Genomic DNA, 17502 nt, shown 5'->3' with positions numbered 1-17502 from the left:
TGGGGTTGTGAGAAGAGTAGCTTGTGCCAAATAAATCTATCTTCATGTTTTTGGAATTTTCTCTGTTCTTAGCTTTTTTGTGTAATATTTGAGAGTTAATTTCCCAGACTCAAAAGGTTATTAAAATGATACCATGAGAGAAGCTAAGAGGGAAAATGTTTGTAAGAGGTTACAAGCCAAGTTGGGAACCACTGGTTTAAACTTTAGCAATATGTTTTGATTCAAAAGCAAAAGCAGCAAAAAATAGAAATACTCAAGATCTATATTCATTATATACCATGATGTCATTTTCAATAAACATGAAAGCTGCATCATGTTGGTATTTTTTATGTTTTTGTGTATTTGTTCTTTTTCTGGCACAGAAGGGTCACTGCTCATAATCCCGAATACAGAGTTCTGATTCCAATTTTGAACCTCCCAGCAATGAGACAAAACCAGACCGACCTAAATAGATGAAAAAATCTTAGATGTGTGCAGAATTTCAGAGGTCTGGAACAAGATTTAATTCTCTTTACTTGTAAGTACCCATGTGCTGCTGAAGAAGGTCCTGAACCAGTATGCAGCATTTCTTAAAGGGCATACCTGTATCAAGAGTAACTAATTTGCCATAGTTTTCTGTATAGTAATATTAGGAGGCTAAAAATTAGTTTTTTGCTACTTAGACAAATGGTGTCATTTATCTTGGGATCTATTATTCATGATTGTGTCCTAAATAGTGCATAGTAGATAAAGTGGGAGGAGGAAAGACATTTAGAAAGGCTACTGACAGTCTCTAATCTGCATGTTTACTACCTTCATTAGAAGATCATCAAAGTGTAGAATTGATTGTGTAGTAGTCACTCAGCAAGGAGCTGTATATTCAGACTCTGCAGGAAACTTTGGTCGTTAATCGAAAGGGAGTCATGCACCGAGGATGTCTTTAAAAAAAAAGGTGCAGTGGCTGTGTGTGTGACCTTGTTTTACTGTATTCATGGGGTCCAGAAACCAGGAGCCCACTATACTTGTGGGGTGTGACGGCTTTGTGGGGAACAAAATTAGAATTAGGTTTAGGTCAGGGTTAGGCGCTCAGTTGTGATGGTTAGGGTTAGGATAAGGGTCTAAAGAATGCATTATGTCAATGCTGGGTCTCCACAAATACAGTAATACAAGGATGTGTGTGTGTGTGTGTGTGTGTGTGTGTGTGTGTGTGTGTGTGTGTGTGTGTGTGTGTGTGTGTGTGTGCCTATGTATGTGCGTGATGGTGCAATTTAGCTTTTTTATAGCACCACTCCAATCACAGTGACTGTGTGTGAGTGGATCAGGTTTGTGAGGAAGTGAAGGTGCTTCCAAGTGCATCTGTAACTGTGTATGTGTGTCTTAAACTCAAACATGTTGTGTGACCGCCTTGTGTTGCCAACAGTTGTTCCCCACAATGCTTTATGACGCACTGTATGTGTGTATATTATCCTAACCTGCTTGCTCAGATGAGTGGGCACAGGGAGCACTAATGGTACACGTTGGCCTAAAATAGCCCATTAATGACACAGCTTGTTTAATAGAGATGATGGAGGAGGGGGGTTTAGGACTGGCCAGAGGCTCATCTACAATTGGTGGCTGAAGTAATCAATCGACGCTGACACCAACCCCCCACTACAGCCTTCGTCCCCCCTGCGTTTCTGTCATCCCACCCACACTGTTGGGAAGAGAGATACAGGAGCGAGGGAGGGAGGGAGGGAAAGGAGGAAGGTGGCAGTGGGAGAGACCGCAAAGAAGAGGCAAGAAACTCTGTCTTGTTACATCATCACAACCCGTGGTATTATGTGCACCCTGATCAAAATTCATGTATTCAGCCCGCCTCCCACTCTGGCAGATCACTGAGAAAAGGGTGACTTGTTGGTTTATTAGCAATCACCCATCGGATTGAGACAGGATTTGGACAGACACGGGGTGAGAGGTGGCAGGGGTGAAGGGCTGATAGCACGGATGGATAGGCTGATGGGAAGAGGAGAGGAGGGTGCCCTCTGTAATCGTTGGCCAGCCTGTTTAGTCATGGTCCTGGTAATCTCTGGTGACCTTGGCTGCTGCCCGGCTGGCTGGATTTCCGCAGTGCCACATTAATATGCACACAGTTAGGAGATGGGCTCTCAGCCTGTCTTTGATTCTGTTTTCGTCTTTCTCTTTCTGTGCCCCTCCACACACATACACACACGCACCTATCTCTCTCCCCCCTCTGCACTTGTCCACCACCCTCCTTTTTTTTCTCCCCTCTTTCATACATTACTGGCAAGTATCTCGCTCATCCATTTAGCTCACCTCTTCCCATACTGTCTATAAAAGAATCACAGACTTCAGAATTTATGATGGCATCTCAACTGGGCCGGTGTCAGAATTTGGCAGGCTGAAGGGTTTTTAAGGTTATTTTTATGGCATTTCTGCTTTATTAGATAATGTGCTGCTGAGCAAGATGGCAGAAACAGAGGGAGATAGAAGGAGAAGAGGAATGACAAATGACAAAGGTTTTATGTCAAATAACAAACTTTTCTTATCGTCTCATTCCTTATGCCTCACTGTTACATACATCTTTTCAGGGAGGTCCTTCATTTGCTTTTCTTTGCTTCAAATTGGGTTCAAAGGTCAGGGTTGGCCACTAAACATCAGCCTTGTGTCTTACTTAGGGACATTGAAAGAGGAGCTAAAACTGGGGGTAGGAATTCTAGTCTTTCATTCATTATTCCACAATACTGATCCACATACCCACAGGAAAAACAGAGGCAGCTTTCAGATGAATGTGACAGTGGTTTGCAAACTGCAACTTTCTGGCAAAGAGAAAAAAGGAGACAGTGTCCCTCTTAAAATACTGACGCTGCATTTCATATTATAATTTTCTCTGCAGAGGGAAAAGGGAGATGACAACTTGGCAACCACGTCTCATTTGCACTGACTTTAAACTCAAATAGATTGACAGAAAAATAATAGTGGTGTGACTGACATCTGAACCAATCTTACAAAAAGGACTTTTGTTTTAATCCTTTAATGCTCAAAAGTTCCTGATAAAACATTCAGTTTGTGAAAGTGTCTTTGTGTTCACAAACTTCCAGTGTTTGTAGATGCAGCTCAGATCCATTTTTTTTACTGAAGACAACACAAGTAGAATTTATAAAATAATTAGTTTCTCTGTCAAACCTTTGAGCAGGCACTAGCCTGATGCTTTGTCAAAGTCTAACAATAGCTACCCTTTTTCACACATCAGACCCCTTTACCCTTTTAACTGCAAGAATTTTTTTTAATTCAATTTCTTTATGACATCCTCTTCATCTCAGCAGGGGAATTATGGTTTTTCCATAGCTCTCTTACAGCCTAAAGCCTTTATCATGTTTTTTTGTCTTAAGTCCAATCAAGGGCACTGCCTCCTTGATTTTCCTTGATTACTGGCAGAGGGAAAGCCAAGGGACGATGAATGAGCCAGAAGCAGATTAAAAAAGAAAAAAAAAATATTTTTTTTTCATATTATCAGTGATATGAAAAAAGACTAAAATGTGTTGTAGTTGCAATCCAAGCAGGGATACTTTACTATTGATGGCTTAACAGAAAAGCTGGTTTGCTTTGATTGATATAGTGGAGCAACGGTCTTAGCGTTTGATCAATATCAGAGCCACTGCTTTTTATCTAGTGCATCTGCTGCACAGATATACTGTAGTCGGAGTTGTTTTACTCTGACCTCTAGCCCTTTCCAGCGTTATCTATTGAAATAGCCTTGGGGAGGGAAGAGGAAGTTCTACAGGTCCAAGAAGGTAAACTTTGAATGCTCTGTCTTTACAATGTTGACTTTATTTACTGCAGAAGAAAAGTTTTTACCTTTTGCATTTCTTTTATAGATGTACATGCAGCTCAATTCTACAGCAAGGTCAGAGGATGTAGATGCAACCTTCTGGTATCAGATTTTCAATGCCAAAAGAGCAGCCTTGTCATTACCAGTTGGCCTTTCTGTTTCAAGGCCCTTAGTTTCTTAAGAAATGGGAATGGCTACAGCGAGTGCAACTTTTCTTTGAATGATATACAACAAAACAAAAAAAAAAAGTGACGCACGTATTCCAAAGTAAAAACAACTGAAAAATAAACCAGATTGAAGTTAATTTTTTTTTTCTTGATAAACAGCTATGTAACAACCAAATCACTCTGTCAAGTCACTTATGCAGTCTTATTACCACAGCCAGCTAACTATGGGCACCCAAAGTATTCAGTGTTAAATAGATAAACAAGACAGTGAAACAAATTAGTACAAATAAATGAAACAACCCATATTAATTAATTCAGAAAAAATATATAAGTTGTGATTGGCTGTGTGCTCATTCAAGCCAAAAAAGCAGCCACTGAAATATTTGGCTCTGCCCAGTTTGACGTGATTGACAGATGAAAATTTTTTAGTACCATGGAATGAAAAATAATCATTTGAAAAATAAATTTGTGAAAGAAAAACAGACTTTGGAAAAAGAACATAGCATACTGTAATGGAAAAATTGAATAAAAATGAGCTGCAATGAGTGTTATGAAAGAAAAACAATGAAATAACATTTCATAATTATCAACTGAGTTTTAGAAAATTAAACAATTTCATGATTATATTTCTCAATGTTTACATTCCATTCAGATCAATTACTGTATCTCTTGTCTTGACATTTACTCGTTTACTGTAGCTTGGTGGGAGGAGTTACTCTCGCAGTCATTGCCAACTCCCAAACCCGATAACCCTCTCATGCAACTATAAACAAATTGTTGACAAGTATATTGGGAAGGAAATGTGAAAGTAAATACTCCTCTCCTTTTTAATTCTTGTTTGTTGTGTTTTTGGAAGCTGGTGACATCTTCAAAGGCCTCACTTCTGCATAGCCACATTCAGAGGCTGCAGTGGGAACACTTACCAAATGAGAGAGCCAGTCTGAACAATTGCATTAATTTAGTGTAGTCAACCACCTCTGCGAATAGTTTGTTTATATTGGATTACACTATTGTTACTTTGCCCGAACCTGTGATTCTCACTAACAAGCCCACTGAGGCATTCAGTGGAGGGCTGTAGATTATTTTTGAGTTTTGTTTTGCCATTGTCATACAGACGTATAACACATGTGATACAGTTTGTATATATGTATGTATAAACACCAGCAATGATGAGTCAGTGAGTTGAATCTTGGTGATTATTCCCATCACTGAAATAAGAATCACCTCTTCTTTAACCTTTTTATTACTGTTCCACTTTCAGTAGCTCCCTGATTTCCCCTCAGACGGTCATCCATCTAAAGCTGTGAACCCCAGTTTAATTAATTATGTATATGCAAATGTAAGCTCATGGTGCCAGATTCTCCATTTTCATTTTCTTGGCTTTTTTTCTTTTCTCTGCCTCTTCTTTCCTCTTCTTCTTTTTTTTCTTCCTCTATGGCAGCTCCAGGTGGATTTATTGTAAATTCAATTTGCATTAAGGATCTAATTTGCTGACACTGTGCATGAATACATTTTTTAAACTGTTATGCTCCTCAGCAGCCGCCCCCCAATCCCTGTGCCTGAACTATAGGTGCATTTCGAGGAGAAGACGGGGTGCAGCACATGGTAATGAAATTCTTACTAAGCTTCTAATTGGAGCAGAATAGGATGGCTTATTTTGAATCAGGAAAATGAACTGCTTGTTATCAGCCGGTTGGCTGAGGGATAAGGGCATTGCGGTTTTTGTGTTTAGGGAGTTGTTTTTTATGTGTGTACTGAGTGGAACATATGACTGTGTTTGTGTGAGAATTGTGTGTGTACAGCTCAAAGTATGCCTGCATGGTTATATAACTAAAAAGTGGCTCAAAATGACCAGATTGGGCTCATGTTCATCTCTTATTTAATTAGTTTCATAGTTGAAAGTGTTTGTGACCTAAATAGAAGTACTCCCTATTTGCCGTGTTTTAATATTATTCATTTGAATTTGCATTTTTATTTATTTATTTACAAAGGAAACAGCAGTCAAATTAAAATTATTTGCTTTTTTTATTCTATTTTATAGTTCTTGCTTCAGGTTGCTGTCACACTCAGCCTGTTTTGGAGAGATTTTGGAGCAGTTTACATGCAGACCAGCTTTTAATAATTCAATATCTGAAGGCTCGCAGCTTGACTGGTACAATAAATGACTCACTTGCCTTTCTAGATTTAAACTATGAATAAGTTAATATGTGATTTGCAGACCTGCTTTCTTCCACAGCCTGCACTATAATTGGAGTTGTAATGTCGGGAGAATCTCCTCCCAAAGGTAAAATTGTTTTAAAAAGTCTCGTTTGAGACTATTAGTCATCTTCAGTCTGGAGAGAAAATTGGAAATGATTGACTTGGTGGCAGAGTCTGGGCACATCTGCTGATGGTCTGCATTCTCTATGAATTACTGTTACACATTTTTCTCTTTTTCCCATTACTTTGGACCAAGCACTTCCCTTTGCCACTGATAACTCCTAGTTTTAGCCTGGGGAAAGCAAAGTTCTTCTACACAAAACACTGCACCAACAGCTTCTTTTTTTCTAAGCATAAAATGTCTTCCCCAGATTCATTCCACCACCAGTTAGACACCCTGAAAACAGCCAATAAGAGTAGCTGCTTCGGTGATAAAGACGTGATCCCTCACCAGCTTCCCACCTGTAAACGCAAATTGTGTTTAATGGCTTTTACAGTATCCTGCATCACCAGGGTACCCTATAAGAGTTAATATGAAAAACACTGCTAACTATGTGCACCTTAATTACTCATTTAAGCTTATATATTTGTTGAAATTGCCATTTGCTGGAGAGAGTTTGATATGTTTTTAGTGCAGCTGCATCAGATAAAGTCAGTCAACAGTGCAAAGTTAGTAGAATATGAAAGCATTCATTAAAACTTTCAACATGCCTTTAATTGTTTTGACCTTTATTTGAAATGATCCATCAGTGGTTGACATTTTGTTTTTTTTGTCTAATATTTTGTCATTCAAATGCCCTTGTACTTAATGTCTCTGTGATGGATTTATTGTGCAAGTTGAGAGGCTTTGAAGGTGAAATGCTGCGATGATATGTGATGTGATAAGTGAACTCAGCCCTGGCTGTTCAGTGTTTAAATGCAGCTTCAGTCCATTTTATGATGCTCTGATGTGATGAATAATGTAAAACTTTTCATGGAATAACAAGTAAGTAAAAAGATTAATACTCAGAGTATTGCACTGTATTCACATGTCTTGGGCTGTCACATCCTAAAAAAATCAATCAAAGAAAAAGATGCAAAACTGAGCTCAAAATACTAATGTTGCTGCAGAAATATGAAAGAAACAAGCCATAAGCATTTTCAGGAAACATCTCCGCCAGCTGTCCACACTTCCCCATGTCACTGGCTGAACACTGTCACAGAGAATGAATGCAGTGCATCATATTATCTAGTTTGTAATTGAATTGTAGCGGGAGGTAGGTTGGTAATCAGTGTACAGCAGGTAGTTTTCGTTCCAGTGTTTGACAGTAATGTCCTCTAATGGGAAGCTCTGGCTCTACTCTTGTTCCAGGCCACTAGGTTTCCCTGGATCTCTGGCTGCCTGTGTGAGTGTGTGACTGTTGTGTGTACAGGATTTGTGTGTGTGTGCATTCTTGTGCACACTGAATGTGAGTATGCGGTTGTGTTTCTGTGTTTTTATGTGTCTGCAAATCTGCAGGTTGTGTGTGCTTGGCAAAGATAGTTTGCTCTGCAGCTCTCCTGGCTTACCTCTGAATGCCTTTCAATATTCTTGATTCTTTTTTTTTTTTTTTTTATACTCGACCTTCAAGACATATCTATCAAAAAACGGAGTCACCGTTTACGTCTGCTGAATTATTGGTGATTGCCTCAAGTGATTTACAGCACAGACACCCTTACTTGTGTGACTTTTTGGGACCTTACTGTCCTTGCTTATCTGCAGCTTGAATCATTTCTCCATCATAATTTTCTTCCTCTGTCTTTGAACTTCTGGCACAACCTTCCCTCACCCTCCCACTCCTCTGTACAAGAACTGAATAGGTTGGAGATAGAGGAAGGGTGAAACAGAGAGACAGAGGAGGAGAGAGAGGGAGTACAAAGGCAAAAAAGAGAAAGAGATGATGCTCTGGTAGTTAACAGTGTGGGAAAAAATGAGAGACAAAAAATAAGGTCAGAGTTAACGTATGAGAGCTGACACCAGCGCCCATCAGGACGGTGCCTGCTGCTTGCTTTGTTACATATTCTTGCCATCTTATCATTTCACAGACGGCTGGCGCAGAGGCTGATGTGACAAGGCACTCTATCCATCTGGGCACGCTCTATTTTCACCAACGCTCATTTCGCGGGGGCATCGGAGCACAACACCCAAATGGTGTGTCGGTGTCTGTAGTGGACCGGGTCTGAGTCACCGGCTTAGCGCGCCCACACTACCATGATACAGCATAGAAAAACAGGCTGACAGGGCTGCCAGCGGAGGCAGCATGGATTGTGTGGCCCGTTCTCCGCGTGTGTGTTCTCTGCGTGTATTTTGTACCTGTGTGGGTGGGTGAGAGTGTGTGGAAAAATGTCTTATCCACACTCTTGTCCTATGTGCACAGTCATGTCTGCAATGCAGCACTAGCTTATTTTTTCAGGAGTCGGTATTGTTTATGTTTTGTGTCTCGACGCCTCCCAAGGCTTTTTGTTAGATGAGAGGATTACTGGCGCCGTGGGGAACAGAAGGATGATTTTCTGATTATATAGTACTCTCTCTGGTGGAGACACCCCAGCCATAACAGGATCACTTTTACATCTGCTCCTTGTCAAATGTTCCCCTGTAATAGGCACGAACTGGGAGCAAGCATATGGATACAAGTCAATTTTCCTAGTTTGATTGCACAGGAGAATCAAAATGCTGTTTGGAAGACATAATCACCCCTTTAAAGTCAGAGTAGAAGTCATTAGATTCTCACGCTGATATGATCCAATGAGATGATAAGACACCGTCAGACTCGGACGTAGACGAGTGTTGGACCATGATGGGTTTTTCCTCACAAATTTAATACGAGTGCTCTTGAGCTTGAAAGGGAAAACAGGCCTAATCACCTATTTAGAGTCAAACAGACTGATTTACATACTGCTTTGAAGAGCAACGTGCTGCTGCAGTTGAATGCAGTTCTACTTCATATGCAGGTTAGACGTTTACTCACTGTGCTGCCTCCTCATTGTGCACTGAATAGAGGAGAGTTAAAGCAACATTTGCGGGCTACAGATTTTTTTCATATAAAGTCTTTTGCTACTGTCACCAGTTTACATAACAGGGATTCAGCCAATAACCATCTGATCAAAGCTTGAGTTCTTCCTTAATAAATAGCCCCCTCCTTTAATGTGTTTTTCATTAGATTTTTTTTTATTAACAGATTTGGCTACTTCTCTTGAGCAGTGATAGCCACCATAGTGGCCAGAGTGCTACCCTCATAAACATGAGTAAAGACAAACACGTCACAGAACCTGACACATTTTGACTGAGAGATGTCTGAACTGACTGAAGTGTTGTGCAGAACCAGCAGGAGGGGCCACTTATCCTGTGTGCAGAAATGTGTGTCTGAAATGCATTTGCAAACAACAAGCCAAAGTGTCAAGAGTCATTGATTTCCATTTGAGATTTAAAAACTAACTTGCTCCGTGAACATATTTGCCCTCAGCAGCTATGACTCGCATTGCTGCGTGCAACTGGAAAACTCTGTCCTGTTGTGTTGGATTTCAGCATTGCTGAAACAAAACAGGGTGTTTTTGGAAGAACTGCAGACTCGCTTATTTTGCAACGCACGAAGAAAAAATTTAAAATGGTTTGCCCACATCTGAAGATCAGACAATATTTGATGATTGGTATCTGTTGTTGGTGAATGGGTCTTGCCATGTGGTGCCTTTATAAAGTGTGACAGTAAAAAGGAACAGCTTCTGCTCTACCTGAATAATTCCTGCCAAAGTAGCCCTACCTCCCAGTACTTTTCTCTGTGTGTGTATGTGTATTTGTGTATGTATTGTTATTTTCCCCTGCACCGATTTCCTTATTCTCTTCCCTGCAAGGGTCCACCCTGGCAAAGTCAGCCTTGTCCCCTTCCCTTTCCTATCAGCTACCTCTCTGTGTTCCCTGTTCCCGTCAGCATTTAACCCATGATTGGGGACAGCAGGCGCTGCTCTCTCTGGAGGCCTTGTCCAATCAAAGGAGCTGAATCTGATACAGAAGGGGGAAGCCAGCCAGATTGCGGGCAATGTTTATTTTGCGATAGGAAGAAAAACTCTTTCTTTTTTTTTCTTTTTTTCCCAATCACATATGAGTATTTGCATATAAATGACAGCCCAGTGGCTGTCAAGAAAGAGAGAGAGTTAGGGAGAGAGAGACAAACAACAAATGAAGATGAAGTGTCATGAGAGTAAAGTGCAGGCGAGACAGGGGGAGATAGAGCTGTTTTGTCTGCTTGTGAGGAACAGGGAGGAGGATAGGAGGTAAATGTCACTGCAATCATGAAATAAGATGGTTCAGTTCATCTACATTAAATCTCAAAATTTTTGTTGTTTCTGAAAACAAAATTATGCTAATGTGTTTTTTAGTTTTTTTTTGGGGAACATTTTGGGAAATATAGTTATATGCTTACTTTCTAATGGTGAAATGAAAAGATAAGTACCAACCTCACATCTGTGCATTAGGGGAAAACTAAGTATACTATATTTTTTACCACTTGGGTTTTATTCCTTTAGCTTGGGCCATCAGTTCTGTCAGTTGTGATGATATGTATTTGCTGTGACCTCGGTGGACTTTTTTGTCAGACCATCGTACATTTCTGTTGCCAGACTAGCTAAACCACGTTATGGTTTAGTGATTAATGTTACCAATAGTCCCTCAATACACTTAAAAACTGAGTGTGCACCAATACAGTAACTATGGCAGGTCTAAGTTTAAGCATGAAGACGGTCTCTAATCTAAATTTTATCTATTTAATTTTTATTTTGTATGACTGCCTGACCTCTTTTGCTTGTTACCCCAGCACCTGCTATGGGCACAGTGATGTGATATCATAACCAATATAACCAAAGCCTAGAACTATGAAAATAAAAACCTATGTTTTCATACACTAGCAGGAGTAAGTAGGGGGAAGCAGCCAGCCTGACTCTGTCCAAAGTAAAAACATTTACCTCCCCGCACTTATAATGTTGACCTATTTATATGTTGCATGTCTTGTTTGTTTATTACAAACACAAACAGAGTCTAAAAACTATTTTTGTTCTTTATTAGGTGCATGTTAGAGCTATTTAATTCTGACCAATAGTTTATCCATCCACGCAGTGTCTCCAGCTGTAACATGCTGTTGCCAGAAACAGTCAGTGAGCATGGCATTATGGGTTCTGGTTTAGGTTAGTTGATTAATGAGCTTATATTTTTACACTTTGGATAGAGCCAGGCTATCTGTTTGCCCTTGCCTCCTGTCTTTATGCTAACTGTGAGTAAGGCTAATTACATCTTCATTCCAGCTCCACACTTAATAAGCATATTTCATAAAATGTTGGACTATTAACATTCCAGCCCCTCTGCACTGCCTCTCCATGTATTTATAGAATCACTGTTTACACCCAGGTGGTTGTAGATCCTCCTTTATGCCGCCATATGGCCCATAACTGTGGTCATTTTGTTTTAGCATTTGCAGTTCCTTACTGTTGCAGTGCCATTACACCAGCACTATATAGCCATTAATTTTCCCTGCTACAATTTTGGAAAATTATTATTTTTTGTTCAAGCACAAGGCCTTAGTCTTTCTTATTCTTCCAGACATCCTTTGGTGTGTTTTTGTGTGTGTGTGTGGGGTGGGGGGGGACATATTCTCACATGCAAAGCAATGTGGCTGATTTCTTTATTGGCTGATGACTCATTCTCTTTTTCAACCTGCTGGAGGTACTTCAATCATGTAGGTAATCTTCCCCTGCATGCCGGCAGCTGAGAGGTTACCTTTCCCACACATCAGAGCTATTTTCCTCTTAATTGAGACGCACTCTGCTGCGACAGCGTTTTCACAAGGTGGAAAATGGCAGGTCAAGATTTCGAGACATCTTTCTTCCCCCCCCGCCTCCATCCCCTGGCAAAAGTGGCTGTGAAGTTGATAAGTTCCTTTAGGGACCCTGGAGCCAGGCCAGCTAAGACACTACACTTCTTGAGGGCAAGTAAAGGTTGATGTCGCGTCACCTCATAGATTGTGTGTGTGTGTGTGTGTGTGTGTGTGTGTGTGTGTGTGTGTGTGTGTGTGTGTGTGTGTGTGTGTACAAACGCTTGTGTGTTTATCCAATCAGCCTAGGCCTAATGTATGCACGCCTCTCTGATTGAATTACACTGGGGCTTTTATGGAGAAAAATGGTAGTGAACCATCTCCTTGAGTGCTTATGAGGGAACAGACACTTTGTGGGAGTCTCCGTGGTGACCTGACTCAATCTGCATACGATTACCCCTCAGCAGACCTGTAACCCAATTTATGAGCCGATCACCTCCTCTCCAGAAGGAGCACATGCTCAATCTCATGTGACAGTAAAATGTAGCTGGAACACGATGACATAACATTTGTTCAGCTTTATTGTGGTGCCCTTAAAACCAGAAATGCATCATAGTTGTTTTTTCATGCAAGTTTACCAGCATCTTGGTTGCATCTGTATGGTTTCAGCAGTTGGATGCAAATAAGATATGTTTTTTGAAATATATTTTAGAAATACCCTGCCCCATATATCCATTAATAAGAAGAAGCTCCACTAAAGAAGCAAACTAGTTTCTATAGAATTATACACATTAAGATGCATATTAAATTAAGAAAAACGGTTTCTGTAGATGAGTGTAAAATGTCTCTAGGCTGATTTGCATTGTGATCCTTTTAAGAGTGAGGGTCAAATTAAAACAGTGAGAGGAAATGCTTTTGATAATGGTATAAATTTGTATTTTGAAAGTATAATTAGCTTGGAAACTTAAAAGACCTTCTTTGTAAAAGTCTTCTTTGTTGTAGCCTTGACTTTAATGTATACTGCAGTCTATATTTGCATGCAAACCTTGGGTGATGATATTTACAAATACATTTTAATATGAAAAAATGCATCTATGCAGCAAATTACCTTTGGCATCAGAGCAGTGTTTTTTTCTTATATAATTCACATCCTTGGTTTGATTTGCTTATAACCATAAAACCTGAGGATAAGAACCTTTTGTGAATGAGGCCCCCTGTCTTTTACACACTTGTACAAATGAGACAAACATGACAAACATAAAAACAAAGCAGGCCTGACAAATGGACCTGTCTTGGTTTAATAGCATGGTTAAATCGGGATATGGCAAGAGGACCCCATTGTCAGTGAATGTTGGTTCTATTAAATCCTGACTTCCATGCACAGTGACGTACAAACAATTGCTTTACAATCATTCGGTTAAACATGAAAGCTGATGGTTACCAGTTATCATGTTTCTTGCTGACAAACATAATTGTTGGGACCCTGGACACACTTGGGGATAGTTACTACCCCCGAGTGTGTCCCCCTTTTCATTCATTGGTCACATGTAGTGAAGCTGCAAATGCTGCTTATGCTTGATGGTCCCAGTCGTTGAAGAGCTGCTGGAGTTGTTATTATCACTCAGCAGATTGGCCAATTCCCTCACCAATTGTGATCCAGCAGAATGGAAATCTGGTGAGCAGGGAAATGTTAATCGAGTTCAATTAGGCTTTGTACCATGTTTGTTTCCTGCCAACAGATTATGCTGAATCCCCACCCTCACTTACTGAAATGAATGATAACCCTCTGTCAGAAGTCTGAAGAAACTGGCAATTTGAGGATAGGTGGAAGATAACAGATACTTGCACTGGCAGACTGGCAAGTTCCTCGTGGCAGTATTAGAGATAGATACAACAAGCCCTTTGAAACAGTTGGGCTGGAGTTCATCCTCAAAGGGAAATTCATTTTGAATTTTTTGATGCTGTTATTTTTCTCCTTTAAAGTAGAGATATTTTCAAAACTCTTTTGCAGTAATTGAATGCCTCAGGGTGGTTTAAGAAGCATCACTTAATTGTGCTGTTGAAAAGACCCACTGTTATGTGTTGCGTGTTTTCAGTAGTAATCAACCATTTCACTTGTTATCTCATTTGTCTTTTTATCAGATGCATACTTATATGTATGTAATTTAATTATTTAGTCTGAAGATTTTAATGTCCTACATTTGAGTGCATGTCAATTTATTTTTGCTGAACCACTTATTCAGATGCACTTGTACCATTTCATATGATATAATCTACTGCACTGTAGCAGCAAATTTCTGGTACTGGAACAACATCAAAATAACTCTTTTGAAGCCGTTTACTCTCCTCTTTCCCATTCTGTGAGACATTATTTTTCCTCAGTAAGAGGGAAAATGTTCAGCTGTTAAAAATGAGTGGACTGAGCGTTTATTTGCAGTGCTGATGGGAAAGGCAATGACAGAGCCAGACTGTCTGATGTTTGGCAGTGAAGCATTTACTGTTTTTTCTGGTACCAAATCCAGTCTGTGCAGCCAAACTGAAGGCACTTCTGAGTAAATTTGTCTTTCTTTTCTGTCTGGGTCGGCAGAATATGTTAGGGGTGCAAGGACTGATTTAGTGGTCAGCTCTGATACTTATCCTAAGTATCTAGGGGCCTCATTTATATATACCTACCTGTACTGCAATGAAAAATTATAGGTATCATAAGTAAAGAATAACCACTTTCTTACACTATCAAACATCATACTGTGGGATTATACAAGCTAATGTATTTATTTGTGAGCAGTATTTTAGTGTGTTAGCTGTTGGAGATGGTGGCAATTGTAACAATTTAATATATTGTTGAGTAGTGAAATCTAAACTAAAGCATGACATGTTATAAAATGACCCTGCTTTATATAAGTATAGCAGATGTTAGCACGGTATTGAAATATACCAGAGCAGAAGTACAAAGAAATACTCACAGAATACTTTTGCACTAAATCCCTGTTTCAAGTTTTATATGTATATAAGTATGTATATATCTGTTGCCTTAGTATACTTTCACTTTATTCTGGTCCATTATACTATTTACTATCAGATGATGATTGATTGATGATTAATGTTGTTTTTTTCCCATGCTCGTGCCATGGCTCTGTTTATGACAAAGTCAGTTGATCAGTCCACCACTTTGTCAAAAACTATTATTTGGATTGCCATGAAATTTTGTACAAAATTGTACACCATGGTGCCCAGGTGATGTGTCCTAACGACTTTGGTGATCCCTTAACATTTAACTCTAGTGCCAACATGAGATTTGTGGTTTTGAGTGAAATGTTAGAACAAATTACACATAGATTGTTAAAATTGAGTAGACTGAAACATTGATGGTCCCCAGAAAATCAGGCCATATTTTCAGTTAGTCCAAAACTAATGACATTCTCTTCTCCCTCATCTGTAGTTTGTGTTTAGTGCTAATTAGCAAATGTTAGCATGGTAATTTGCTAAACTAAGACAGTAAACATGGTCAACATTGTGCCTGTTAAATAGCAGCATTGTCACTATGATCATGTTGGCATGTTGTCATTAGGAATTAGCTTAAAGCATTGCTTTGCAGTAGTACAGCCTCACAAAGCTGAAGCAGTTGCTCTTTAAGTACAGGAATTTAATTTACTTATTGACTGTTACTGCCCATCAATATTCAATAATATCACCACGGGTAACGTGAAACCAAGTAGCTACTGCATGTGTGCAGCGGAGTGCTACTGAGCAGCGACCATATGGGTGTGTGTTTTATACAGTATGTATGTACGCCTAAGACACACATCAGACAGATAAGCTGTTACTTCATGCGGCACATTTTCACCAAACCAATCATGTCCTATGTTTGAGCTGCTTCCTGCTTGTATGACCTTTTCCACCCTCCTGCTGTTTTTATTAGTTGTGAGAGTAAAACACTTCAGAGTCTCAATTAGGACACATGATTAGAAGTGAAACCATCTTGGCTGTGGTTGTCTTACCTTAAGCCTTCAAGTTATTATCGTCCACAAACTAATTAGCAAGTTCTTGATAAGCGAGGGTAGACCCTTTGTTGCCATAGCAACAGTTAGACTTAATCACAATGAAAGGATTGTGCTGCTGGGTAGCTTGCAGAGCACACACAGCCTTCTCCTGCATTTTTATTTGCTTAATTTTGTTTCTAGTTATTCATTCTTTGTACATTTTAGATTTTTTTTTGTATCGCATTGCTGCAGGGAAGACCCACATAATTGAGGAAATCAAAAAGAGGTTTGGAGGGTCGTGTCAAAGCGTGCATCTGAATGCAGTGTTCTCAGTCTCATCAAATGAAGATAGCGATTTATTGTTACTGATGTAGTATCAAGTTAGATTAGGAAAGGTGCCACAGATTTAACACTGCTATGAGCTGTGGGTAAAATGATCTGTCAAACCTGCCTGACCCTGAAATTACAGGTCTAAATTAAAGGTAGAAATCACCCTCAAATACTCTAAAGCTGTGTATTGTATATTATTAATAGATTTTTGCTGGTTCCAGCCTCTCATATGTGTCACTCTGCTGCTGATGGTTGGACAAAACGAACATGGCTGCTAAACTGCAAAAATGACCAATGAGGCCATGATTAACCCACTGTTCTTTCCACAAACTGTGCTTTGTGGACAGTTTTTCTATACTGAAATACTATTGTACCTGTCCCCACATTTGCAGTTTTGTAATTTGATGAAACACAAATTAATTTAGTAACACGCAACGCAGAAGCAAAAAAAGAAAGACACTTCAAATTGAATTTTGACAACCTAACTCTCAGCAAAAAGATCACATTTTTCTGAGGTCTTCCATTAACATATAAAGAGACTGTGCTGGAGTTTAAGCATGTTCCCACTTAAATACAATTTGCAAAAACCAGTTAAAACAGGAAGACGAGCGCTTACCACTGTGGAGTTCTGGAGCCACAGGGCCCATTTTGTTTGTTTGGCCATCCAGCCTCAAAACAAGCAACTAGCAGACTAAACTCTAGGAAATTGTGACGGACTTTCACTATTTTCTGACAACTGCAGTAAAAGCAACAATGGGAAGAAAAAAGTGGATGTGGTATATTGAGGCTTCTTTTAGTGGAGAAAATGGTCTCACTGCCTCTTCGGTGATGGATTTCCCCCACAATGTTTGACTTCTTTTACTCTGATGGATGGACACCAAAATCTGCAAGTTTTTGGTAACTGATGGATCTTTTGCTATTAAACTCCACTGCAGCCACCTTGAAAATATCTCAATATGACATTATGTGATCCTCATTTTTCACTGTGGAAGTGATTTAGAGTACCCTTAGTAGAGTACCCTTATGTGTGTCCCTTTTTTTAATCTCTTCTCTAGCATGCAAAGTACCCACCTGGTGTTGTTTCTTTCACTCTCAGCATGACACTTACAGTAGCACACAGTACAATTCAATAACACAAATCAGCATTGTTAAATCAATTCCCCACCAACACCACTCCCCCGGTTACCCTTAACGACTGCCGC

The 17502-nt window shown here is 39.6% G+C and overlaps 1 protein-coding gene across 4 annotated transcripts in view; it reads left to right on the top strand.

The window, feature by feature from the left end:
- LOC139609454 (interleukin-1 receptor accessory protein-like 1) overlaps positions 1–17502 on the top strand; it is a 284017-nt gene that overhangs the window by 112709 nt on the left and 153806 nt on the right. The window lies entirely within an intron of this gene.

The sequence above is a fragment of the Trachinotus anak genome, unplaced genomic scaffold, assembly GCF_046630095.1.
Source record: "Trachinotus anak isolate AG129_WGS33_773 ecotype Australia unplaced genomic scaffold, CSIRO_AGI_Tana_v1 ptg000026l, whole genome shotgun sequence".
Lineage (NCBI taxonomy): Eukaryota > Metazoa > Chordata > Actinopteri > Carangiformes > Carangidae > Trachinotus > Trachinotus anak.
This window is presented reverse-complemented; position numbering and strand designations above follow the sequence as displayed.